The 23,246-nt window shown below is 40.7% G+C and overlaps 1 long non-coding RNA gene and 7 other non-coding genes across 8 annotated transcripts; 4 read left to right on the plus strand and 4 right to left on the minus strand.

Moving 5' to 3' along the window:
* Nucleotides 1–8,164: 8,164 nt before the first annotated feature.
* Nucleotides 8,165–16,441, minus strand: LOC121898348. Its single transcript, XR_006096438.1, has 3 exons — nt 16,334–16,441; nt 15,125–15,206; nt 8,165–8,838 (listed from the first exon to the last, which is right to left on the minus strand). It is a non-coding gene; the product is annotated as an uncharacterized LOC121898348 (long non-coding RNA).
* A 3,697-nt stretch (nt 16,442–20,138) lies between these two features.
* On the minus strand, nt 20,139–20,211 carry trnaa-agc. The gene has a single exon. It is a non-coding gene; the product is annotated as a tRNA-Ala (tRNA).
* Nucleotides 20,212–20,320: 109 nt separating this feature from the next.
* trnai-aau lies at nt 20,321–20,394 on the plus strand. Its single transcript has one exon. It is a non-coding gene; the product is annotated as a tRNA-Ile (tRNA).
* A 224-nt stretch (nt 20,395–20,618) lies between these two features.
* Nucleotides 20,619–20,691, plus strand: trnar-ucg. The gene has a single exon. It is a non-coding gene; the product is annotated as a tRNA-Arg (tRNA).
* An 884-nt stretch (nt 20,692–21,575) lies between these two features.
* Nucleotides 21,576–21,648, minus strand: trnaa-agc. Its single transcript has one exon. It is a non-coding gene; the product is annotated as a tRNA-Ala (tRNA).
* A 112-nt stretch (nt 21,649–21,760) lies between these two features.
* On the plus strand, nt 21,761–21,834 carry trnai-aau. The gene has a single exon. It is a non-coding gene; the product is annotated as a tRNA-Ile (tRNA).
* Nucleotides 21,835–22,058: 224 nt separating this feature from the next.
* On the plus strand, nt 22,059–22,131 carry trnar-ucg. The gene has a single exon. It is a non-coding gene; the product is annotated as a tRNA-Arg (tRNA).
* Nucleotides 22,132–23,015: 884 nt separating this feature from the next.
* trnaa-agc lies at nt 23,016–23,088 on the minus strand. Its single transcript has one exon. It is a non-coding gene; the product is annotated as a tRNA-Ala (tRNA).
* Between the last annotated feature and the right edge of the window lie 158 nt (nt 23,089–23,246).

The raw sequence follows: 23,246 nt of genomic DNA on the forward strand, positions 1-23,246 counted from the left end.
CACAAACCAAATAGGTGGAAAATGATACCAGACTCCATTTTCTGCTGAGTAGATGCAATTAAACTGATGATCCTCCCACAGTTTCTCTTCCTGTTTCATATATTACCAATACCAATTCCTACTGCACCTTTTAAACAGTTGAATGGATTAATAACTAATTTTATAGGGAATAACCAAAGAAAAGAATATGGTGGTTTATCGTTCCCCAACCTTCAGAGCTATTTTAATGCAATACAAATAAATGCAATGACGAGACGGTCGATGGACAGAGCAGAAGCAAAGTGGCTATCGATCGAGAGAGAATCCATACCAATATCCATGAAAACACTGCCGTATATAGACAAAAAGGATTATTCACAAATCAAAGGGCTAAACAGATGGGTAGATAACACACTAAAAAGCTGAAAAGATATATGTAAAATCCATAACATAAGTAATGATTTGGAATACTTCTGAGAAATGGTATCAGATGCCCAATTTGAACCAAGCAGAACAGATGATGATGATACTGCCAGTATAGGAATCAAAAGGATTAAAAACAAAATGCTGACCAACAATACCATAAACTTATTTCAGTCATTAGTATCTAGATATGATTTGGTACAAAGTATTTTTTTTTATAAATATCTGCAAGTAAGGACTTATCTTTCTAATTTTTAAAAAGCCAAACTAGTAAAGAAACACACCCTTTAATTAGCTTTCTGATTAAACATCATAACAAGGTATCAAAAACTCTCTGTCAAAAATACATACAACTCTTGAGAACAATATGGACACCAATAATAGCATCCAACAAAACTGGATCTCTGAAATAAATCAGCTGAATGAAGAAGAATGGAAACAAGTATGCAAGTATGAAATTCATAAAACAGCAAATTCTAAATATTGGAGGAAATTTGATGGAAATTATACACAAGATTTTTCATTATTCCAAATGTACTTTCTAAAATAAACACATCAATGAAATCAGACAACTGGAGGAAATGTGGTGAGACAAAGGCAAAGCACTCGCACGTTTTCTTTTTCTGTCCCGTTTTAAAATCATTTTAACCCTATACATATACATATACATATATATATATATATATATATATCATTCTTGGAAAATCACCACCAGAGCTAATGCAGGAAACAGATCAGTACCTATACTGTATAGAATACTTAGAATCGCAGCCCTGAAGCAAATAACTAGAAATTAGCTAAAACCACAAAGTTCATCAGTTCAAAGATAGAAAGTAACAATACAGGAAATCTCAGAAATGGCAGAAATGGAGAGAATAACTTACAGAGTTAGAAATGAAGAGACACAGTATAAAAGATGTTGGTTTAAATGGATGAGATATGAGGTCATTAAGTAATGTATCAATTAATTTATAAAGACTTTTGTGATGGCCAGAGGGCCCCTGCCAGAATGTGTGTTGTGTTGTTTTTCAGTGTTGTTGGTTCCTGGTTGGTTGAAGCTGGAGGTCATCAAGGAATTGGAGGCAGCTGTCCACTGTCTCCTGGTTGCATAAAATTCGCTCCATTCTGGTGGTTTGGTGGCTCCCTCTTTCCTGGCACCACATCTTGTTATGTCACGTTTGAAGTTCTTGTGGTTTTCTGTAGTCTATTTGGCATTATCTTAGCTAACCTGGCAGCATGTTTTCCCTGTCAGTTTCATTTGTTAGAAACAACATTTTTTGTTACATTTGTTGAACTAAATTAATCTCTGTTAAATAAAATTCCTTTCTTTTAGTTAATGAGTTCATATAAAATATGTATTGGTGACAAAAGACTAAAGGAAAATGTTAAGGCTATTGTGAAGGAGAATTTGTATGAGATGGAAGTTTTGACACCTCCCAGACGTCTTCTACCTCTACTTATCTGGTCGAGGCTGTTTCTCAGGTTTTGCTCTCTGATTTGGCCTTAAATTTTGGACCGCAGAAGGAATTGTTGAGATTGCAAATGCAGTTGGAGAAAGAGAAGAAGTTGGAGTTGGAAAGGGTACGACAGCAAGCAGAATTTGACGAAGCATCGGCACTGGAAAAAATGAGGCAGCAAACTGAAAGGTCTAAATTGGACGTAGAAAGCGAGAAACTGAGTTTAATTAAGGGAAGTAAATTGTGTGACATGTCACGGAGTGAAGAGTCAGCTCGGGTGATGATAGTTCTTGTGATATTTTGAGTAGTTTACGCTTGGTGCCTAAATTTAATGAGAGAGGTTGAAACTTTTTTCACTTTGTTTGAACGTGTTGCAGGAATGAGGGGCTGGGTTGAGTCAGACCACAAGGACGCGCTCAGGAGGCTTTTCCCTCATTGACCGCAGGTGACAGTAGCGATTATGAAAAGGTTAAAGCTGTTAGTCCCTGATGTTTACCACCAGCGGTTTAGAAATTGGAGAAAGGGAGACCAACCATATCTTGAGTTTGCTTGTGATTTGGTGACTCACTTTAGTCACTGATGTTTTGCATTGGAAGTGAAAGATTTTGATGATTTGTGTAACTTGATTGTTCTTGAACAGTTTAAAAACTCGGTCCCAGAATGAATTGCAATGCACATAAATGAACGAAAAGTAAAGACTGGCGCGGAGGCTGCTGTGCTGGTAGACGATCATTTGTTGACCCATAGAGGTAACAGTGGGGACCCCCGACCCCCAGTGGCAGAGGGGACCCCCCACTTATACCTTTCAGAGCAGAGAGTTGTTTGTGGTATCCATTAATCTGAATTTTTAAAAAATTTCTGCCGTTAAAAAGGTCATTAGAATAAAGACTGCACTGCGCTCAAGTTGCAGAACAAGCACAATAGAGCGCACATGAAGCTGGTTGTATTAGCTGCACCAATTTCTAATTTAGGTCTTGCTGACCAGCTGAGTAGTGAAGCACCATCAGTTCCTACTTGCCTTTTGTTTCCAAAGGACATGTGTTTCTGGTTGGTAGTGATGGGAAGGTGCCAGTGACCATATTACGTGACATGGGAGCATTTGATTCATTTATGCTGAACTCCACTCTGCCTTTTTCTGAGGAAACTGACACAGAATCCTTTCTACCTGTGTTGGGCACGGGCATGTCTGTTTTTCATGTGCCGGTACATTAACTTGTGCGTTCAGAGTTGTTTGAAGGTGAAGTGAAAATGGAAGTGTGCCCTGCTCTGCCTGCCTGGTGTTACGCTGATTCTGGGAGATGATGTGGCTGGAGGATGTGTCCGGGCTAATCAGCCAGCACGAGCGGTGGTTGGCTCTGATGAAAATAAAAAACAGTTTCCTGAGGTGTTCAAGGCGTGCGCTGTGACACGTGCCATGAATATAGCCAGTCAAGGTGCAGATGCAAAATGTCCTTGTCTATCACACCCTTGTCTGTCTTGCATAGTGAGTTGGTGAGTGAGCAAAGAACCAATCCCACGCTAAAGGAGTTGTTCCAGGTTGTTCTTCCGGCAGATGAAGTGAAAAAGTCGTGCACACGGATACTTGGCTCAAAATGAGATACTGTTAAGAAAATAGGTGCTACATGGCGAGGGTTTCGTTGGAGATCCTATTTATCAGATTGTTGTGCCCTCCGATTTTCGCGATTTGGTCCTGATGAGTTGGGGCATATGGGTGTTGGTGTAACATACAACCGTATTCTGAGGCATTTTTTGTGGCCCAGTGTTACAGGTGTTACCAGTGTGTAGGATTTAGTGTCATGTAGCAGTGACATCCGCTGCCCCTCCCCCTCCAAGCATGTAGGAGAACCTATAGTGGCCGCAAAACTCACAAATAATGCGAATGGCCCTCTCTGGATCCAGTATTTGGTTTTTCCATTCTGGGCTACTGTAGAAACATGGCGGTGGAACACAGCAGGCTCTGTGGAAGAGGACCTGCTCCCTATGTAGGGCTCTTTCTAAGGTAACAGAAACGCAATGATTCTTATTTTCAGGTGATTATACACTTATTAAAACATACTTATGGATATTATATTCAATTTCTGTTAAGTCCGTTCTGCTAGATGCCACTAAATTCTACACACTGCACCTTTAAGAAACACACTGCAGCTTCCATCAAGACATACCACACCTGTCAGTTAACTGATAGGCAAAATCAAACTATAAAAGTGGCCCCTCTGTCCACTTTATTATTGTTGGACCATGAAGGGTGAATCTTGTGTCACTCCACTGTTTTTTGGTGTCTTTTTTGTCTCTTCTTACTTGTAACTCTCAACACTCTGGTTGATGGTTGGCTGTTGTATTCTCCCAACATGTATAGTTTTATTTCCTTTCTCTTTTTATGTTTTATGGTGGTTGGTGAACTATGAAGTAACTGCTATGGTCCACTGCTAAGGAGTGTGTCTTTGCTTTAACAGCAGAACCTTTGAGGACACAGATATGATGGTACTCTCAGCCGGCACATCCGCAAAGTGATTGTACCCGACCACTTTAGAAAAAGTAGTATTTGGTGGCCAAAACGAAAGTATGGGTGAACTTAGTACACTATTTTTATTGCTTTGATGTCTAACTTTTGTTTTCTATGAGAAAACATTCACTTTTTGTATATTTAAAAGTTACAAAGATCCACTTTAACAGCAATATACTGTATGTCGGCTGTTTTTTCAGTTTGGAGTGTGATTGCTTAATATAACTTTTTAATTCCTGATACAGAAACTGTTTACTTGTGTTTTTTGTTTGTTTTTCGTCAATCAAGCAGCAGACACCATATAACTGAATGATGACACAAATGTGCTTTATGTTGCAGGTCCTCTAAATGGCCACTTGATGGTGGATCTGAGAAAACTGTGTTGAAGTGAACTGGAATGCCTCCAACTAGTCTTTAAAAATCCTTTTTTTCTTCACTAAAAAGTTGGGGTTTAAATGACTAATGTAACAAATGTGTCTCTTTAACAGATTTTAAAAATACATTTTCCTTTAAACCTGCAATAATTGAGCATTTTTGAGCTTTTGGAGGCAGTGCAACAAGCTGTAAACACAACACTGATGTATTAACATACTGTATATGCAGCATCTAATTTCTTCAAAGTCTGCTGTTCACTCCTCCTGCTCTCAGCTCTACTGTTGTTTATTTCTTAACCTCCTGCCCTCCTTTCTCTCCTCAGACACTGCATTGGAGATGAATTGCTGCTTTATTGAATTATTGCTTAAGCTTGATGACATTAGCATTAAGGCTGTATTCTATTTACCACCTCAGTAATAAAACTTATTAATTTCTAATTCCCAGTGAGACTGCAGGTTTAAATAGGGATTTGCCTGTGGTGTGCAAACAGCTACAACATGAGTTTTAGGGAAGCTTAGCATTGTTATTTCAGCTCTCTGACCAGTGTGTGTGTGTGTGTGTGTGTGTGTGTGTGTGTGTGTGTGAGTCACTAAGCTGTCTCCCATGTAATGAGAAATTGATTTTGTCATTCAGGTTGTTTTTTTTTTCGCTCGTCTCTCTTAACTTTCCTCTGTTTGTCTATATGTGAGTGTCATGGATAGATAGATAAGAGATCACTACCTGATTTTAAAAAATAAAAGTTTTACTGCAAGGTGTTTGCGATGGGAAATGTTTCATTTTATTCTTTATTTTTGAAGTTTGAATGACCAACAGAACAATCACAGTGTTGGACTGGGGCAGCAGACTGGTTGATATTTAGTATTTACATCAACTTGCTCTACTTGAAACATTCGACCTTCATAACCCATCAAACGTTAAGCCTAAAAAGATAATTCTGGTTTATTTCAACCTGATGTATTTTCTATAAATGTGGCCATTGTGTCTCTGTGGGTTGTGCTTACTTTGCTCTCACCAGCTGTGTTATAGAGATTCAGAGAAATGAGGACTCACAAAAAAATACTGAGCCTCCTACATCTTTCCAAATAAACACGATTTTACATGAGTTGTTTCAAACGTTTGTTTCTGAGTCTGAACGAAAGCAAACACAGAAACTAGCAACTGTTGCCTTTCTGTCTTTCTTATCTCCTCTCTGTGTCCTCCAGCTAAAATAAATTCGGTTGGCCAGTCAAAGTGAAATGACTCTCAATCGTCCTCATAATAGTCAACGGGATAAATTGTCATTGCACTTAGTTTTTTTTAGTTTCCTTCCAGTCTAACTGCGGTAAAATCAGACTCATACATGTAAACAAACCGGCGTGAGGATGAATATGCAGATGGTATAGATCCTTATGCAGATAGCCATAATGGCTGCTGCAGGCAGCTAGTTTCTGTGTTTGCTTTTGTTCAGACTAATGTGTGAAATAATTCATATAAAAATCATGTTTATTTGGAAAGACGTAGACGAAGCTCAGCAGCTTCTCGTTTTCTCTGACTCTGTACAACGGAACTGGTGAGTGCAAAGTTAGCATGACCCAAAGAGACACGATGGATAACTATCAAAAGAAAAATTAAAAATGTTGCTTTTTGTCTGCCTGCATCTGAGGCTAAATCTGACAACCAGTTATTACTGGTGCAAAAATCAACCTGAGAGGATGGCTTTGAAATCTACTAATTGTAATAAAATCAGAAACTGTTCGGTGAAGGTTATGTAGTCCTGATGGCGATTATCTACTGTGAGAAATCCTTTTATTTATTCATTTTTATCTGCTTGTCTGTGTTCACTGAAAATTGCCTTTGGACTACGGGCCCAAGGGCACTACTACCTGTTTTTAATAATATATTTTAATATTAAAAGTAGAGCAAATGACTTTGTGTAATGTAAAATGTGTCAGAAACACATAATTCTGTCTGCATAAAATATGAAGTGAAATTGAAATGCGTATTAATACAATATATATATGTTATAAACAGTATGACATTAAAGTAGAAACATCAGAAGTGATTTTCACATCACGTGTGTGTGAGGCTGTGAGTTTTTTGTAGAAGAGAGACTTATTTCTTTTTCCCTCTGAGCTGCGAGGTTTTTCTGAAGTGACCTTATTAAGAGCCTCCCCACTGAGAGAGATTTTTTGTATTTTGAGATGTGAGAGAGGGAAGGAAGTAAGTACAATAGCAGATAATGGCAGCAAAAGAGAAAGAGATGCAAGACAAATGAAAGAAAAGTAAGTAAGAGAGAATTAAAGTAAAGATACAGAGAGGAGAAGAGTCAGAAATAGAGCAGAGTCTGCAGGCTTCATGAATTCTTTAATGGATCAAATGCTGCTGACTGATACTGCACCTCTGAGAGGGAAGAAGGGATGAAACCAGACACAAAAGAAAGGACTGCTTTTAAGGACGGCTAAATGAGAAAAAGAGGCAGCAACACACACATAAACACAACTGACAACTTTATATAATCACTAATGAAACAAATAAACAAAAGTACGACAGAAAAACAAATTAGAACAACAGAATGACTAATTTTATTTGAAGAGAAAGACTGAGCAGATGGACAGATGGAGGATGGAGAGTTTATTATTTTCTCATCAGTGTATTTAAGTCAGTGTACATCATACTCATGACAGGCGATGAATGTTTTGCCTGATTGTAGTTTAATGTTTAAAAAATGTGTTTAAAGCAATGTATAATTTTTTTAGATTAGCTGTATCTGCTAAATCAAACACAATACCAGCAAACAACGGGGTCCACATTTAAAATGATTCAGCTGCTCATGTCTGCTAACATCGCCCAAAATGATTGACTGGATATCACGCCTACAAATTACCCAACTGCTTCTGTTCTTGTTATGATAGAGACGTTGCCTTTGAGGGCATACGACACAGAACTCTGAAATTGGAGTATTCATCAAAACCACAGGGTTATGCTCAATGACAACATTTGCAAAATGTTTTAAAAAGTCTTTAATAAAGAAGGAAATGTTAACTTTTGGACTGTGATGAGACACAAACTTCAGCCTTGTGCATAAAATTCTTATGTGGAACACAAACATCAATCACTTCTACGTTCAAACCTTTACATACATTGTCAGCTGTTGTTTCAGAAAGGCCAGAATCACTCACTGTAAATGGGCTTAAATCAACCTGATCTCACCTGCGTTTCATGATGGTGGCACGTAATGTGTTAAAATTATGTGTTGGTACCACGTAAACAATGGAAAGTCAATTAGGATCCTTTGTCATGGTAGACACATGAATATGACCCAGAGAAGTGACACAGTTCAGATGATGTCTATATAAGGTGACAAATGTCCAGATCTTTCCCTAAACCTAACCAGACCTTAACTACAGCGCTGTCACACCATAAAACATCACAATTTTTTACATCACTAGTTTTGGAAAGCACAGACAAATGCAGCCTTAACTTACAGAAATACATGAAATGACCACGACCTCTTAACACACGTACAACCACCACGTAACGAGGTGTTAAGAGGTTGTGGTCATTTTGTCTGAGACAAAAGTTGATGATCATAAGGGAAACGCAGGGAAATCTTTGATCGTTAATCCAAATTGGTGTTCTAGATCTCACAAGTCCATCGACAACCAATTTGGAGCTTTGACGAACCAACTAAATTGAAAAGAATACAACATGCTGGCGTGACATTTCTTAAGTGCAGGTTTTTTTTAGAGGGAAACACACTTGTTTTACTTAATATACCCCAGCACACACACAAACCAAAACGATCTGACAGCTTCAAACTGATACCAACTGATGCATTAACATATTACAATTAGCAAAAATACTATAAAATACCATATATGTAGGTAATAAACCACAGTTAAAGCTTCTAAAACTCTCAAAACTCTCAGACGAAATTTGAAATGCTGTCATTTTGGTCCTTAAACTCTTGGTTGCTTCATATTATAAACAAGAGTCATATCCCATAATACTCTTAATACTCTCACAATAAATAAAAGATGATGGCTGAAACTGGACACTCAGCTTCAGCAGCGAGCACATGTCCTGTCCTTCTTGTCCTCATCACATGTCCGTCGTGATCATCTGTAAGAATAACCAGGAGATTAAACTGACTGCTTCATTTCACACAGTCTAACTATTTGCTCTGAATAGATTTTCTCTCTCTTGTGACAAGCTCATCCATTTCCACTTAATTTTATATCCAACATGAATCATTAGAGATGCTTCACCGAGCTTCAGTTTCAGCTTTTGTGTGTTCTGGCTGCTGCCGTCTCCCAACACAAACATGCTGATTACCTGCACAGGTTTAATAATCATTAATGCAGGTCACTGTTTTTGTTTTTGAATATTTATCGCCTGTAAAACTTAAGCTACTTTTAATTTATGCTAAAACTGTAGTGACACATCTGACACATGCTGGTTTTGGTATCCAGTTGTGGTCATCTATCGTTTGGATTCTCTGTTGTGGAAATCTTCAGCAGCTGTCATCATAGGTCAGTAAAAGAAAACTTCAGCCACAGTTCCTGCTTTTCACAACCAAGCTGGTAAAGGCCTGATGTTAGAGTGCGAGGAAAAGAAATATCTTTTTTGGGTTATTGCGTTTTTCATCTAAAGCCCGCTGACCCTTTCAGGCATGAACTGTTATGTTATTTTCATGGTAAGTGAGGTTACTCAGAAAATGTGTGCATGTTCTAGGGCACATGTTTTACATCATTTAAGGTCTTTTTGTCCACAAGTTTTCTGTATATGAGTGGATAGAGGAGAGAGTTCATTCTGAGCCATAAATATGTCAGAAAAAAGGATCAACAGCATTATAACCTGTCTCCTTTTGAAACCCTCCCAGGGAAGCATACATTTTTTGATATCTTAAAGAACCCTCCTGACTCCAGGCATCTTGTTTCTATGTTTGTAGGTTTGTTTGATGGTTCTTGTGTAGCCTCTACTGTGAGGATCAGGGAAGCTTGGAAAGGGGAACTGGGCATTGAACTATCTGAAGTTGCATGAGACAAGAGTTTGTCTATGATACAGTCCTGCTCCGTTAGCAGCAGACACCAGCTGATCCAGTTTTTGTTCACAGTCTTCACTATTCTAAACTCAGGTTGCACTAGGTTTACCCATCTTTCTCGCCACTGTGTGACAGATGTCAAGTGACAGCAGGCACATTGTCTCACACCTTCAGGTTCTGCCCTTCACTGACTGGTACTCAAAGGCCTATAAAAGATCCTCCTCCCCTTTGGAAGCTGGACTCGCCATCTTCGGCTGCTCTCAATCCACTCTGTGCTTCTCTACAGTCATACAAGTCTTTGATGCTGGGGATGACTGCTGCCGACACTCATTTTGAAGGAAATGGAAATCATCCTCTCCCACTTCCTTCTGGAGATGGATGGCTGACATGATCTCAGTCATACAGATTAAAAAACTCAGGTTCTTGAGAACCAATTCAATTAAAAAGTTCTCAGCTATCTGGGACTCATTTCTTGCCTACCTAGACGAGGCGGGAAGGATGAGTAACTCACCCAGCTAATCTCATGGTCCTTGTTGGAGATCTAATGCACGTCACTTTTAAGCACTCTGTAATAATTTTCCTGGAATTTTTGGTGTCACTCGAAGAGGTTTTAGCCAGCGCCAAAGGAAAATCACCAGCACCAAAATGATAAAAGTTGAGAATAAGAATATCAATTCAAATCCTCTCCGAATGTGTTTAATAGCAATTTATCAAATGACTGTTGAACAAGCAGAACATAAACTTACATACGAGATCTTTGACTTTCAGCAGTTAATTCCCGTCTCATCCACAGCTGCTATATATTAGACATGCGGCTGGTGCTGGATAAACACAGCTAGCTAAGCTGCATTGTTTTAGCCGGGCCTGAATGCTCTACTGTGAAGCTAGCGTTAATGGGATTTCTCATTTTAATAAAAGCCGTTTTATTTCTGGTGAAAATATTAAAAAAAACGCCTCCTGCATCCCTCGCCTAAACTCCACACTCTTCTCCCTCAAACTCTCTTCCCTCCCTCCCTTCTAATGTTGTAATAAAATTATTTTTAACCAGTTTTCTTCATTGCGGTTTCATTTACTCAAGCATGATAGACATTTCTGTTTATCAAATGGTCACAAATAACAGGAAAAGGCAAAGATTTCGAATTTTCAGATAAAGTAAAACAGACTCATTGTCTTTACTGTACCAGGATGATCATGCTTACTGTGCATAGTCACCCCCCAAAGGTCAGTTCTGAGGTTATTTTATTTTATTTTAATTTTCTATTGTGTATTTTTTCATTTTCTTTTCAATCTTTATTTAGTTGCTCATTTATTTATTTATTTTCACACGTCTGAGCTTACCTGTTATTTGACTGTTTCTGTTGATTTGTCTTATTGCTTTCTGAAAACCCACAAAATAAAGTATTGAAGAAAAAAAAACAACAACCTGTCTCCTGTTAAAAAGAGAGGCAGCTGACCACCAGCTCGGAGTTCTCATCATTTAGATGAATCTGCGCTAGGGAAGGTCATGTTGAATTAGCTACCAGCAGGTCCTATTTGCACTGTACCCACAGATACACAGTATGTAAACATCTAATGACTGTCAGACAAGATCTGTAAGAAACGCCTTGAGTAGGGAAAAGGAAGCGGCACCGATCCTGCAGTATCTCCATTTGTCAGTCACATGCTGAGGAGTGAAGGCCAGGTGTGCACGTAATCCAGCTGAATAATATTCAGACTCTTATTCATATGTCTGCCTTTTACCAGAAAATGGCGCAGAAAAGCAATGAAGCAGGCCATTACTCCTCCTGACAAGGCTGCAGCGACATTTTATTATTATCCGATCTGCAGGACTCCTCGGCCGGTGTTCATCGAGCTCCAGGAGAGGCAGCTGGAGAAAATATTTCCCCTCTGCAGGCGGACGCCTGACGCTTCATATTACTGTAACTTCTTCTGGAAGCTCATTGGTATTCTGCCGCTTCCACAGCCGTGAAAAGTAGGGACAAATATAATGAAACTTCTGGTTGTTTGCAGGTATAATGGATGAAGCAGAAACAGGGATGAGGGGAGGAAAAGAGTCGGTGGAAAGGTAAACTACACAAAAGAAACAAATGGAGGATGAGGAAAAAAAGTAAAGATGGAGAAAAGAGAGAACATGAAGAGATGGTGAAGAAGAAAGAAATAATTGACAGAAAATGGAAGATGAGTAAAAGTAAGTAAGTGAAGATGAAGTAAGAGGGGAAAAAACTTACAAAGACAGAAATGGTGAAGAAGAGATGTGAGAAAATCTGATGAAAAATGGGAAGAATGAGACAGAGGAAAGAAGGAGTGAGGAGGGTGGATCACGGTATGAAAAAGGAAAGATGGAGGGAGCGGAAAGTAAATCAAAAGGAAAAGAGAGATAAGGAAGGACTGATGAGTAAAGAGAAAATTAGGTGGGAAGAAGAGAAAAGGAGAGAAATAGAGAAGAACAGAGGACGAAAGGACAAGAGAAACTTGTAATGAGATATAGAGAGACGACGTGGAAGTAAAAAAAAAAAAGTAAATGTAAAGAACCAAGGAGAAAACGGATGACGGGTGTGATTGAAAGATGAAAAACGAGCGAGAAGAAATGAAAAATGAGAGATGAAGGTGAAAGAGAGCAGAGATGCAGAGGAGGAGAAGGAGGCGCTGGCCTTGGCTCGTGTCCTTGTTTTCTTGTTTCTTTCCTGTGCTTGAATAATTAATGGCAGGTTTAGCATACCATTACCTGCTGCTACACATACACACACACACACATGCACACTGAAACACAAACACACAGGCAGCGTGTAAATATGAACGGCACATACATGCACTGAACACGTGACGAGACAAACATATTTTGCATGTCTTGTGTGAAATATAGTCGTCACGTGCTAATTTCTTGTTTATCACCACTAATCTCCTCAAAACTCATCATGAGGGTTGGGCCGATGGGCGATGCCATAAATTACAGCAGAACACAGTAGATACTATGTTTTTTTTAATGTTATGTACCTAATTTATGTGCGCTCATTTCAATTCAGCTCAGTGTGAGAGTCTCTACTGCGTCTTGCTCTCATTATGGTGGCGCCCACTACTATATCCTGTCATCCACACACACACACACACACACACACACACACACACACACACACACAACCAGTACACATTTAGAGGAATAAAAAGAAAGTGTAAAGCCTCACTAGCATCCTCTGGAGGCTGCAGTGTTCATTACATCCCATCCTAAAGGTGGAACAACAGAAAAGGACATGACAGTCATTGAAAGTCCCAAAACACAAACATATATCATATGCATTCCCCCAAATGTGTTGTTGTTGAAAACTCAATCGCCAAACATGAGGCTGGATTACCAACTGGAGAAAATGGGCCACTGACCCCAGACCTCCAGGGTCCCCAGAAGCCCAGGTTTACTCCATAACATTTGGGTCTACATACATTTGATTAATCGCAAAAGTGTTATTAACTCCGACTAATCAAACCATAATATAAATAAAACATTAAAATACAAAAAATACCATAAATAAAGACAATAATGTTCCATAAAATGTCAAAGGTTTACAATTCAAGAGATGACTTGCATGAACATATTACAAAAAGCAGAAATACTATGACGGATGGAGGTGCCCTGGTCTTGAAAAGGGACTCTTGAAGACTTTAAAAGTTTTAGTTTCTGTTGAGCTCATTTGTTGTGAAGTTGTGTTTTTATCAAGGTGAGGAACAGGTCATATTATTCCATCATAGCAGTACTGTAAGGCTGCAAACAACTATTATTTTCTTTAATAATCTATTGATTCAGTGGAGTTCAGTATAAAATGTCAGAAAATAGTGAAAAATGCTGATCATTATTCCCTGAAGCCCAAGTGAACATATTCAGATGACTTGTTATCGATCGATCAATAACTTTATTTGTTTGTGCAGCAGTGTAACACAGGATAAAAACACAAAGCACATGAACACATTGTATAAATATAGAGAGCAGAATATACAAATTATAGCCATTTAACACAAACAGTTTCAATATAAATACATTTTTTAAAATTTCAACATTTTCTCACAATTTAGTTGAAAGATGATTGAAGCGATGAAATAGTTTTTGTAAGTGTTAGTTTTAGCTTTAAAGAGAGGACTCTGTATAAAGGCTTCATAACTTATAACTAATAATGTGGTGCCATCACTAAATTTTCATAGATCATTTGTAAGCCCTGACAAGAACAAGTTTTGGGTTACCAGGTTGTCTGACTGGTTGACATGATGAATGAACATCTGACTTTGACCCTGTCTGGATGACCGTGAACCCATGTGTGTCTAAGTTGTGTTGTGGTCTGTCAGGTCCAGTGTCAGTGTGGAAATCACCACTAACTCTAACTCCTATACTGTATAAACTGAACTGCACACACTGTCCTCATCTACACACACACACACACATACAGGGAGGGTGCAACTGACGTTCCCCCATGTTCACTACAGTGGAAACTCATAAAAATCCTGTTACACACTTTTACAACAACCAACTGATTGGTAATTATAATATCAACCACTGTTCAGATTCAGTACAAGAAAAGATGTAGCCACTACACAGATAGAAATCCTAAAAGTCGGATAAAAATTTTAATCTTTTAAGTCACTACTGAAAAAACCATTAAAGAGGATGTACGCATATTTCAAGCTCTATATTTATATTCTGGGACTCTACTGGAATATCTTTGCATGATTTACAGTTAAAAACTCCTTATTTATCTTATACTGGCCCTTTATGCAACCCCTCAGTTCAGCCTCTGTCTGAAACAGGCTGTTTTAGCTCCTGTCTCTTTAAGGCCCCGCCTCCTGATGAGCCCACTCTGTTCTGATTGGCCAGCTCTCAGAAGCTGTCCCTCGGGAGACATCCGCTAGCTGCGGAGGCTACATCAACAAACCATGAAACAAACTATAGTACATGTGTGAGAAGCTGACGACAGCTCAGTCAGACCAGGCTGATGCCCTGACTTTTGACTTGCAGGGAGCATTTTTATGAACGGTACCAGTCAAAAGTTTGGACATACTTTCTCATTCAAGTCAATGGGAAGGTATCTCCAAAAGTTTTGACTGGTTTTGGAACTTGACTGTGTTTGTCATCCAACATCATAACAGTATATAACTAACAGAAAATCACTAAAAGCATGATATGTCCCCTTTAAGCTTCTTTGTTTGGCCTTTTAAACTTCTTTTACATTTTTTAAAATATATTTTATAGGCCAGTATGTCATTTTTTTCACCTACTTTTTTCACAGTATTGAGCACTTGGCAAGCTCTGGGTAGGAAATGTGCTGTATAAATAGTGCATTGCTTTCATTAGATCAAGAATTAGTTGTGTCATGTCTTTTTCACCTTTTCATGCTTGTTCTCATCATTATTTTCTCTCTCATCATCCTTCCATCCCACCTGCTGGCATAGACAGTTCAGCTGGTAACTGTGGGAGGAAGAAAAAGCAAGAAGATGAGGTGGGAGGGTTTGCAGCAAGCTGGATTAGTGACAATCAATTAACTGTGGAGAAAATGTGAGTGGGAAGACGACGGAGAGATTCAAAGAGAGGGAATGACAAGCAGGAGAGATGAGATAAAACAAACAGGCGGAGGGAAAGATGGAGAAACAGATGAAACAAGTGAAGGACAGGTGAGACAGCACCTGTAAATAGAGCAATAAGAAGTGACAGAACATTGTTCACAGTGTTTCTGAGCTATAAAAAGTCATCTTTATCTCCACCTTGATGTCACAGTTTCATTCATTCTAAGAAAACAAATAATACACAGTGACAGCCACCTTCACGTTTACAGTCTCACGCCCATCCCTGACACATCTAACTAATGAGCCGAGTAAACGGTCTCATGTGGCTTTTAGTGACGCATTTTGGTTTGCTTGATTTCTTTTCCGGGTGAAAAAAGGGGAAAATGCTTCAAGTTCATCCACTGATCCAGATCCAAGCCTTGGGTTAAATCCCCAGCAGCAGTGCACTGTCAGGGTGCTGTTGGGGAGCAGTTTAGGGATCATGTCTTTGTTCAAGCATGAGTGACTTATTCTGGTTGGTCTGTCTTCTTCTGTCTGCACTTTTATCAGGTGAACAAGGACAGCAGCACTCTTTCTAATTATACCATTGTTTAAAGGCACATTTGTCACTTCAGGTATAACTGAATGTACAAATGGGGATATAAAAATGAGCGTGCAAGAAAGGGCACCGCAGCGTATCATTATATTTTTATCTAAATCCATTTTCTGCAATCAAACTCCAATGTAGCTGTAGCCAAAACATTTAGATGCATTATCTGTTTGTCCAATTACACCAAAAAATGAAGGATATTTCACTGTCAGCTGTGTTTCTAACTGTGTTAAAGCCTGTGAGTTTTCCATATCTGAAACTGTTTTACTGCTAAAATGTAGAACACACACACACACAAACAAGTGTCTTGTCCTTTGCAAGAACATTGTATACACTTATATTAATTTCCTTGATGTTTAACCAAAATTGTCATATAACAATCCTCAAACTTTACCCTGATTTACCCTGCGGTGTTAATGACTGAATGACATTTCTGCACTCACACCATAGACTGTAGGCCTATATGAAGATAGTCATAGCGAGGTGTGACGCCACCTCTTCCGTTTGGAGCCAGGATCTAAATAAGGAGTGTGGCGTGTTGCCTTTCATGCTCTGGAAACACACCGCGCTACCTTGGACCCAAGCTAACGCTAGCTTACTGGAAACACTGAGCGCTGCACACTTGGGCTAACGTTAGCTACTTTAGCTAAATTGTGCTAACAGGGTAAGTATCATAATCAAGAAAGTTAAACTTAGTGAAATATTGCGACAATAGTCCGACTTAGTGCGAGTCCCCGAGCCAGGGAGAGCAGCAGGTGAGCAAACTATCAATCACAGCTGTCATCATCATCATCAACATCCACATGGCAGATATCAAAGCTACTATAAGTCTTCATATCTTATTAAGGGAGCAATTATGACCACCAGTACACTTGTTAGAGGGCCTGAATATAGAGATTACAACCATAATGACTTGTTGAAAAAACAACTGATTTAGTATATCTAGAGAGAAGTTGAGTCAGTTGGAGCATCTAGTGGCCGTCAGTGACACTTTAAGGTGCTTCAGCCTCAAGACATGGTAGCTGCTGCTTGACTCACTTATAATCTTACAAACTCTCCTACACAGACACGCACATGTGCACACACACACTTGTGCAATGGCACACAACGCCACTGCAAATACACAGCCATACACACAGACATGCACACATAACCCTGATGCACACATAAAACTTAGGCACAGCAGTTCTTCACATACACTCTCACACACACACACATTCCTTATTCAAACTTCTCCAGTGCTCAGGGTTTCTTTGTCTCTCTGCCCTTGTTATTTGTGATGAGGCGGAGAAAACGCCACAATGGGCCAATAATTAACTGAACCTTGCAGTGTAAGTTGTCATTTTGCAGACATGGAACGTTGATAGAAGGATGAGGGAAGGGTGGAGACAAAAAAAAATAATACACCTAGGAAGGAGGAGAGCAAAGTAACAGACGGAGGAAGCAAGGATGGCGAGAGGGAGGAAGAGGAGAAAATCAGATGGATTCACAAGGAGATAAATGTAAAGGAAAGGTGGGGAGGATAGTAAAAGAGGGGAGAGTAGGAAGATGGGTGAGGTAAACAAGGAGGGGGAAGAGAAAGGGCAGGAGGTTGGAGGTGGAGGGGTGAAATGATAAATGAGAGTCATAGAGAAGAAGAGATGAGGAGAGCTGAGGTAGAGAAAAACAGGAGGGGAAAAAGGATGATTGAAGAATAGGAGAAGAAAGGAAAAGGGGAGAGAGAGCAGAAGAAAATAGAAGACAACAGATAGTGAGAGGTTACATTAAAACAGAGAAAGAAACATTAAAAGAGCATGTACATGTTCATACATTAAGGAGAGAAAGAGAACTTGATATTAACATACCACTTATATTTCATAAACATGAAAGAGAAAAGAAAAGATAAAAAAGGGCCCTTGACCTTAAAAGAACGTATACATTTTCATGCAAAAGGGAAGAGAAGAGAGGGGAAAGAGAAAAAATGGAAGAGAGAGAGAAAGAGGAACAAAGATAAGGTGTGTTAAGGAAAAATGACTCCTTGAAAAAGCCATTTAACATTTCACATCACAGAAAGGAAGAAGACGAGACAGACTGAAAGGAGAAATATAGAGAAAAAAATCAATAAAGGAAGCTTAACAGCTGAATGAAACAGCAGATTTTTGCTAATCATGACAGATTAAAAGAGAATGGTTACAATCGATACAGCAGAGGCTAAAACATCCTGACTTTTGTTCACTAGCAATAGTTACTTCCCAAAATGCAACTTGATATCATCTCTTCATTAGAACCCCCCATAGTTTCTGTTGTAAATGTACAGCCTTCAAGCCTGAGATAAGCCTGATGTACGGAGCTCTGAAAGGCCACAGTGGGAAATTTCCTTGGTGTTACCTCTCATCCATATTTCTAGAGGGAGGACGAGCTCTGCAGTGACTACATCTATGGCTGGCTATTGCTATAGTCTGGGTGACATTGCCATGTCTGTATCATCGCAACTGATGTGAAAGGATAAGGCTGGTCATTTTATATATATCTCTTACAGTCAACCAATCTCATTTTTGGAGCCAAACCAACAAGGATCTACTTACAAGTATGGTGTGTGTATCCAAAACCTGATATATCTTATTGTTCTGTGCCGTAGACCTTTGTTGTTGTCCAAAAATGATTAAAAAAACACATCAGGCCACATCGCTGCACTGAGTAACATGTTCCTTTGTCCCTCTCAGGAGAGTAGTTCTGTGTGAGACAGATGCCACTGAGCATGTGCAGGAATGCAGTTTTCTTTTACAGCTTAACTAGACTGTTGTGCTACATATCACAACCTCTTGACTTTGTATGGAAGTTCTTTGAGAAATGTCCAACTGTAGTGCAAAGTCAAAAGGTTGTGATTAATGTCTATCAGCAGGTCTCAACGAGGGGAGTCACATCCACCTACTACATGACGTACATTTACTAATTTGGACATCACTCTCGGAGTTGGGTGTGTTCCCCAGAGATAAAGCTGAGCTACTGACACATGTAAAGTACTCCAAAGGGACTCTCCATAACCTGTTGTTCCGCTTCTCCTTTCCACAAAGTTAGGTTATAAAGAATAAGCTATAAATGAAAAGTGCAAAGGAAGAATTGCCTTTGAAGTTCCTCGCTACATGTTACACGCTGTGCTTTCCCTGTGTTATGGGTGTATAAATAGGTAGAAGTCTGTGGGCAATGAGGCAATGAGTGAAGTTTTGGCACCGTAGTCAGCACAGTTGTCTATGATCTGGAGACTCCAGTTTGAGACCCAGTGTGGGGACCTCCTTCGTAAGATAGTTTATTCATGAACACTTATTGTAACAATTTGATTTTCTACAATATAAAGCATGAAAAAAACAAAAACAAAAACAGGATGTTTAGACCTCTTTTCGCTTTTATTCAAATATAAATACAAATATAAATAATTTGGCTGCCTCAATAAATACAAATACTAGGCTCTCTGCACATCCCTAGACAGAACACAGTATCCTTTTGTAATGCAGTGATTGTGGGACATCACAAAAGGTAGTGGATGCTGACTGTATCGTCAGAAAAGAAGGTAATGGAGAATGCGGGTATCGATCCCGTTACTTCTCGCAGGCTCTGCTTACTATGGGCACACTCAGCAGGAGTAACGCTCTGGAGGAATCCTGGTTTACGTCAGTTCCTTCGAATCAAGGCATTGTGCGTTTCCTGCCATGAAGATTTGGATGCACAGCGTTGACTTTACAATGCTGCGACGACGACTTTCAGGGACAAGACCCATTTTACACCAAAGAAGAAACTGGAATGGAGAATGCGGGCGTCGATCCCGCTGCCTCTCACATGCAAAGCGAGCGCTCTACCATTTGAGCTAATTCCCCTCTGGAGGTGCCACCTGGGGAAGTATTCACCAGGTGCTGAAGATTTCCAATGAAGTTAGTGACTGGTTTTCCCCACTGACATGCTGTGTGTCTCGTGCAGTATTTTCCTGAGAAATTGGTGGCCACGCCCGTGGGCTCAGAGGATTAAAGCGTGGAGTTAGATTCAGCAACTGTGAGTATTCAAAGTTTTCAAGGAGATGATTATGAAAAGGCAAAAGCTGCCTGAGAACAGAAGGTAAATGTCCTCCAGAAGGTCAGACATAGTTATGTTCCTCATCAAGAAAGTATCGTGGTGACACGACAAAATATCTTTTTGTAATGGCGTGACGGTGGGACATCAGCCTCCAAACAAACAGAAAGTAGTGGATGCTGACTGGCTCCACAGAATAGAAAGTAATGGAGAATGCGGGCGTCGATCCCGCTACCTCTCGCATGCTAAGCGAGCGCTCTACCATTTGAGCTAATTCCCCTCTTAAAGACGACTACGAGAGAGGTGCCAACAGGTCGCAAAATACTCGAAAGCGATTGCTTCCCTGTCATTGTATAAGGGACGTGGTTGTAAGAGGACTCTCAGCAGCAGGCCAGTTAGCTCAGCTAGTTAGAGCGTGGTGCTAATAACGCCAAGGTCACAGGTTCGATCCCTGTACTGGCCAGGAACTGCTGTCGTAAAGGGACAAGTCCTTGTGCCGCCTGCGGATGCAATGAAAGTCGACGTAAACTTCCCACTGCTTCTAACCCACGGGTTGACCAACAGTGCCACATCATCTCACAGGTGTATCCCATGACGGCGAAAGCGTCACGTCCAAAGTCCAGCTCCTTCTTACTCTACACTACTACCAACGTAGCCCCATTGAAATGCACACGTCCCTTTCCACGTGACCACGTGGCCTAAAGGACAAGGCGTCTGACTTCGGATCAGAAGATTGAGGGTTCGAATCCCTTCGTGGTTGGACGCCCCCACTTCCGTCGGACTTGCGTATGTGTCTGTTGAGTGAGGACAATCCCAATGAGAGGCTATGGACATCAAGCGATGCGACGTTGCTGACTATGGGTAAAAAACTACTAGTGGTCACAGAGATGCAGGAGATTACGCAAGGTGCGTGGTAAAAACTTTGGGAACTTAGAGGAAATATGTGTTTTCCGTGATCAACATTTGTGTCAGAGGGTGTACCTGTAAGAACTGGGCACCCTTGCTCTGCTTATTAAGGGCACACAGCAGGAATCCTGGTTTACGTCAGTTCCTTCGAATCAAGGCATTGTGCGTTTCCTGCCATGAAGATTTGGATGCACAGCGTTGACTTTACAATGCTGCGACGACGACTTTCAGGGACAAGACCCATTTTACACCAAAGAAGAAACGGGAATGGAGAATGCGGGCGTCGATCCCGCTGCCTCTCACATGCAAAGCGAGCGCTCTACCATTTGAGCTAATTCCCCTCTGGAGGTGCCACCTGGGGAAGTATTCACCAGGTGCTGAAGATTTCCAATGAAGTTAGTGACTGGTTTTCCCCACTGACATGCTGTGTGTCTCGTGCAGTATTTTCCTGAGAAATTGGTGGCCACGCCCGTGGGCTCAGAGGATTAAAGCGTGGAGTTAGATTCAGCAACTGTGAGTATTCAAAGTTTTCAAGGAGATGATTATGAAAAGGCAAAAGCTGCCTGAGAACAGAAGGTAAATGTCCTCCAGAAGGTCAGGCATAGTTATGTTCCTCAGCAAGAAAGTATCGTGGTGACACGACAAAATATCTTTTTGTAATGGCGTGACGGTGGGACATCAGCCTCCAAACAAACAAAAAGTAGTGGATGCTGACTGGCTCCACAGAATAGAAGGTAATGGAGAATGCGGGCGTCGATCCCGCTACCTCTCGCATGCTAAGCGAGCGCTCTACCATTTGAGCTAATTCCCCTCTTAAAGACAATTACGAGAGAGGTGCCAACAGGTCGCAAAATACTCGAAAGCGATTGCTTCCCTGTCATTGTATAAGGGACGTGGTTGTAAGAGGACTCTCAGCAGCAGCAGGCCAGTTAGCTCAGCTGGTTAGAGCGTGGTGCTAATAACGCCAAGGTCACAGGTTCGATCCCTGTACTGGCCAGGAACTGCTGTCGTAAAGGGACAAGTCCTTGTGCCGCCTGCGGATGCAATGAAAGTCGACGTAAACTTCCCACTGTTTCTAACCCATGGGTTGACCAACAGTGCCACATCATCTCACAGGTGTATCCCTTGACGGCGAAAGCGTCACGTCCAAAGTCCAGCTCCTTCTTACTCTACACTACTACCAACGTAGCCCCATTGAAATGCACACGTCCCTTTCCACGTGACCACGTGGCCTAAAGGACAAGGCGTCTGACTTCGGATCAGAAGATTGAGGGTTCGAATCCCTTCGTGGTTGGACGCCCCCACTTCCGTCGGACTTGCGTATGTGTCTGTTGAGTGAGGACAATCCCAATGAGAGGCTATGGACATCAAGCAATGCGACGTTGCTGACTATGGGTAAAAAACTACTAGTGGTCACAGAGATGCAGGAGATTACGCAAGGTGCGTGGTAAAAACTTTGGGAACTTAGAGGAAATATGTGTTTTCCGTGATCAACATTTGTGTCAGAGGGTGTACCTGTAAGAACTGGGCACCCTTGCTCTGCTTATTATGGGCACACAGCAGGAATCCTGGTTTACGTCAGTTCCTTCGAATCAAGGCATTGTGCGTTTCCTGCCATGAAGATTTGGATGCACAGCGTTGACTTTACAATGCTGCGACGACGACTTTCAGGGACAAGACCCATTTTACACCAAAGAAGAAACGGGAATGGAGAATGCGGGCGTCGATCCCGCTGCCTCTCACATGCAAAGCGAGCGCTCTACCATTTGAGCTAATTCCCCTCTGGAGGTACCACGTGGGGAAGTATTCACCAGGTGCTGAAGATTTCCAATGAAGTTAGTGACTGGTTTTCCCCACTGACATGCTGTGTGTCTCGTGCAGTATTTTCCTGAGAAATTGGTGGCCACGCCCGTGGGCTCAGAGGATTAAAGCGTGGAGTTAGATTCAGCAACTGTGAGTATTCAAAGTTTTCAAGGAGATGATTATGAAAAGGCAAAAGCTGCCTGAGAACAGAAGGTAAATGTCCTCCAGAAGGTCAGGCATAGTTATGTTCCTCAGCAAGAAAGTATCGTGGTGACACGACAAAATATCTTTTTGTAATGGCGTGACGGTGGGACATCAGCCTCCAAACAAACAAAAAGTAGTGGATGCTGACTGGCTCCACAGAATAGAAGGTAATGGAGAATGCGGGCGTCGATCCCGCTACCTCTCGCATGCTAAGCGAGCGCTCTACCATTTGAGCTAATTCCCCTCTTAAAGACAATTACGAGAGAGGTGCCAACAGGTCGCAAAATACTCGAAAGCGATTGCTTCCCTGTCATTGTACAAGGGACGTGGTTGTAAGAGGACTCTTACAACCAAATTTAACAAAGCCTAGATTTAAATTTATCAACTGCTAACAAGTATTGA

This window comes from Thunnus maccoyii, chromosome 6 (assembly GCF_910596095.1).
Source record: "Thunnus maccoyii chromosome 6, fThuMac1.1, whole genome shotgun sequence".
In the NCBI taxonomy this organism is placed as follows: Eukaryota; Metazoa; Chordata; class Actinopteri; order Scombriformes; family Scombridae; genus Thunnus; species Thunnus maccoyii.